This window comes from Bombus huntii, unplaced genomic scaffold (genome assembly GCF_024542735.1).
Source record: "Bombus huntii isolate Logan2020A unplaced genomic scaffold, iyBomHunt1.1 ctg00000143.1, whole genome shotgun sequence".
Classification (NCBI taxonomy): domain Eukaryota; kingdom Metazoa; phylum Arthropoda; class Insecta; order Hymenoptera; family Apidae; genus Bombus; species Bombus huntii.
Window position 1 is genome coordinate 54,763 of NW_026099388.1, and position 4,936 is coordinate 59,698.

Below are 4,936 nucleotides of genomic sequence, written 5' to 3' on the forward strand. Positions count from 1 at the left end.
GCCGCACGGGCTACTTTGCAACTGCGCGCCAACGTTCGTAAAGCAACACGCCGCGGGCCTAGCGTCCGCGTTCGTAAAGCAATACGCCGGGGGACTCGGTGCAGGTGTTCGTGAAGCCGCTCGCAGCGGTACCTAGTGTATCCGCGTCCGCAAAGCAACACGCTGCGGTCTATGTGCCACGTTCTCAAAGTGACACATCAAGACACAGCAAAAAAAGCAGCCAGTTTTGAAACACAGAGAAGTGCTAGTGCAAGTGACCGACTAGTGCCGTCATTACGCCTTCGGACTTAGAGCCCAGGCGCGTAAAACAATACGCCGCTGGGACTTTGTCCCGCGCGAGTAGATAAATAAAAGCAATACGCCGCCGGACTTAGTGCCCGCGCGTGAGGAAAATAATAGTGCGGTGCAAGTGCGAGTGCTTGTCTAGTGCCGCCGTTACGCCTTCGGACTTGGTGTCTGTGCGCGTAAAACAATACGCCGCTAGGACTTAGTGTCTGGACGCGTAAAGCAATACGCCGCTGGGACTTAGTGTCTGTGCGCGTAAAACAATACGCCGCTGGGACTTGGTCTGCGAGCGTAAAGCAATACGCCGCTGGGACTTTGTCTCATGCGGTAAAGCAATACGCCGCCGGACTTGGTGCCCGCGCGTGAGGAAAATAATAGTGCGGTGCAAGTGCGAGTGCCGGGCTAGTGCCGCCGTTACGCCTTCGGACTTGGTGTCTGTGCGCGTAAAACAATACGCCGCTAGGACTTAGTGTCTGGACGCGTAAAACAATACGCCGCTGGGACTTAGCGTCTGTGCGCGTAAAACAACACGCCGCTGGGACTTAGTGTCTGGACGCGTAAAGCAATACGCCGCTGGGACTTGGTGTCTGGACGCGTAAAACAATACGCCGCTGGGACTTCGTCTCGTGCGGTAAAAGCAATACGCCGCCGGACTTAGTGCCTGCGCGCGAGGAAATAATAGTTCAGTGCGAGTACAAGTGCGTGACTAGTGTCGCCGCTACGCCATCGGACTTAGTGTCTGTGCGCGCAAAACAATACGCCGCTGGGACTTAGTGTCTGTGCGCGTAAAACAATACGTCGCCGGATCTTAGTGTCTGTGCGCGTAAAATAATACGCCGTTGGGACTTAGCCGCGCAAACCCACCTTACCACCGGTGGAATAAGATACCGACGGTGGAATAAGTTACCGACGCCGGGACAGGTTACCGACGGTGAGACAGTTAACCAGCGGTGGGTCTTACCGACGGTGGGCCTTACCGACGGTGGGACTTACTGACGACGGCGGTAGCGGAAGCGCCGACATTCCGAAGATAAAAGGTTAAAAGAAAGAAAAGAAAGATCAGAATGGCTACGAAGGGTCAATCCCCAATTGCTACCAAAGCAAGAGTGGTTCTCCAACCACTGAAAACGCAAAAGGTGGAGGGGAAAAGCCCGCTGCAGGAGAAAAGAAAGCGAACAGAGGAGAAAGAAAAAGGAGAAGAGGCGAAGCAGCAGCAATCGCCCGTAGCAGCAGACGAACCCCGTGCCGTGCCCGACTTAAGAGCACAGGCAGGGGAAATAGAGAAGGGCGTGTTAGCCTTCTGTTTGGATCCAAACAAGAAAGTAAATAAGGAGCAAACCGCAACTATCATGCGGTACTTCCGGGACATGAGAGGGATAGTGGAAGAGCTCCTACTCCACAATAGCTACCTCACCGGGAAGCTGGATCAGAGCACCGGTGCGGTAAAGAAAGAAATGGCGATACTGAGTGCCGTCAACAAGACGCTGCAAACCAGCAAGCGGCTTGAAACGGCAGTAAAGACAAGGATGGAGCCAAAACTGCCCTCCTACGCGGAAAAAGTCAAGATGAGGAACAGCATAGTGGGACAAATCTCAGTCAAACCACCTACAAACGCGGTGATAATCCGACCGGAGTCTTCCGACTCCGAGATAAAGACGAGCGAGGAAGCACGGGAGGCAGTCTTCACGCTGGTGAACCCACGTAAGAGGGGTATCCAGATCACCGCAGTGAAGAAGATCAGCGGAAACGGGCTAGTAGTGGAAACAGCGAACCCCGAAGGCCTAAAAGCGTTCACGGAGAACGCCAAGCTAAAGGAGGCCGGCCTAAAAACCAGCACACCGCAGAGGAGGTTGCCCCGGGTAATATTGTACGATGTACCGCGGGAAATGCCGGAGAAGGAAATAACGGGCTGTATCAAGAAGCAGAACCAGGAGCGGCTAACAGATGAAGACGTCGCAGCCATTAAATTCTGCTTCAGAACAGGCCGCAAGGACTCCCAGGAAACTAACTGGGTACTGGAAGTACCCCCCCAGGTAAGAGATAAACTATTAACCGGCAAGATATTCATCTCGTGGAATGCTTGCCGGGTTCGGGATTACATAGCCGTCAGCCGCTGTTACAAGTGCCAAGGCTACGGGCACGTGGCAAAATACTGCCGCTTGGGCTACGAAATCTGCGCACACTGCGCAGAAAGCGGACATGGCACTAAAGAGTGCACGAACAAAAACAAGAACGCCGGCTGCGTTAACTGCAAGAAGGCAGGGAAAAAAGGCGATCACGCGGCCTCTAACGTAGACTGCCCTATGTACAAAAAGGCGCTGGAAATAAGTATTGCACGGACGACCTATGAATAAAGCCCCAAACAAGAATGGAAGAGGACATGGGGGTAGAAGGGGTATAAGGATCCTGCAGCACAATATGCAGCGTTCCAAAACCGTCCCCCACGAAATCAGGACGCAGATGGAGGCTGATGGCGACGAAATCTTGCTAATGCAAGAGCCATACAGCATTGACGGAAAAATACCCGGACTCGGAACAGGAATTTCGATCGCCTGTCGAGGATCGAAGGGCGACCCACCAATGGCCGCAATAGGAGTTAAATCGAAGGAGCTAACGCCGCTCGAAATCGCCGGACTATGTACAACGCACTGCGCTTGCGTACAAGTAAGCGACGGAGAGACGGAGATATACTTCGTCAGCCAGTACTTTCCGCCGACCGAGAACATCGAAGTCGGCCTCGAACAATTAGATAAAGTACTGAACAGGCTAAGAGGAAAGAAGGCCATCATTGGCCTGGACTCCAACGCCAAGTCTCCGCTGTGGTGCAGTAAGGACATCGACGACAGAGGTGAGGCCCTGGAGGCTATCATTGCACAATATAACCTCCACATCCTCAACAAACCGGGACAGGCGTTCACATTCGAAACGACTAGAGGGCGATCGAACATAGACTTGACCATGACGACTCCGGAAGCAATACCGCTCGTGAGGGAATGGAAAGTACACGAGGACGGAACCTCCAGTGATCATAGAATACTGGAGACGCGTCTCGATTTTAACAAAGGGAGCACTCCACCGCAGCTTCAGGAAAGGAGATACAATACTCGGCACGCCAACTGGGAGGTTTTCCAAAGAGTGATCATAGAGGAGAAGAAGACACTCCGGGAGAAAACCCTCCGGCAGCCGAGCGAGGTTGAACGAATGGCCGAGCAGATGCAGGAAGTTCTCATAAGAGCCTGCGATGCCGCCATCCCGAGGAAGAAATGGTATCACAGATCGGTGCCGTGGTGGACGCCTGAGCTCACACGAGCAAAGAGGGGAGTCTACCGGGCAAGGAGAAAATACCAGGGGACCAGGGACCCCGCAACGAGGGAGCAGGAGAAGCTGCGGTACAGGGAGGTTAGGAAAGAGTACGTAAGGGCAATCACCAAGGCCAAGATACGTAGCTGGAGGGACTTTGTAACAAAGGAGGGCAACGCAGAACCCTGGGGCATCGCCTATCGAACGGCTACGGGCAAGCTGAGAAGGGAAGAAACAGTGTCGACCCTGCGGACGCCACAAGGAGAAACCTCCAACTGGCGAATGACCGCGGCGGCGATGCTGTCCGCCCTACTACCCGACGACGAGGAAGAAACGGACACGCCGGAGCAGACAGCGATCAGACAAGAAAGTACAACCCCTCCGAACGTCGAGGACACCCCAGAGTTCCGCTACGAGGAACTCAGCGGCGCCGTAAAACGACTAACGAAGGGGAAATGTCCTGGACCCGACCTAGTCGAGGCCGAGGTGATTCAGCGCGCCTGGGGTGGAATCCATCAGGAACTCCTCAGGCTTATGAACAGCTGCCTCACCTGGGGAGTCTTCCCAAAGGTTTGGAAACTGGGGAACGTCATCACTATCCCGAAGGGACCAGAACGGGATAAGAGTAGCCCGAAGTCCTACAGGCCGATTTGCCTACTATCGATGGTGGGCAAGCTGCTGGAAAGACTGATGGCTACTAGGATGGCAACGATGTTCCACGACCACGCCTTAACCTCGGACAGGCAGTACGGATTCCGACCCGGAAGATCTACGGTGGACGCGATCGCAAAATTCCGCGAGATAGTCGAGCGAATGAGCGAGGAAAAGTACGTACTCGCAATCGCACTCGACATATCAGGAGCATTTGACAACGTGTGGTGGCCCAACGTGCTCCACGAGTTGAAGAGAAGAGACTGCCCCGCCAACCTATATCGACTGACGAGGAGCTACTTTTCGGACAGAGCCGTGCGAATCGCGGGGAAAAATGACGCGGTCAGCAAACCCGTCACGAAGGGATGCCCGCAGGGGTCGGTACTGGGTCCAAGCTTTTGGAACCTAATATTCGACGACCTGCTAGCCGAACTCACGGCAAGCGCGACAGAGGGTGAACCGATCGCGTACGCGGATGACATAGTGATCCTGATCGCAGGGAACGCGAGGACCGAACTGCAAGAAAAGGGACAGAACATAGTCACACGCGTTGCGACTTGGTGCGCCAGAAAGAAACTCACGCTGTCGGCAGAGAAAACAGAGATGTTACTCGTGAAGGGCAAGCTGGATGCGGAGAGACCACCGATCATCAAAATCGATGGCAGAAGCATAAGAATGAAGCAGGCGATCAAGTACCTGG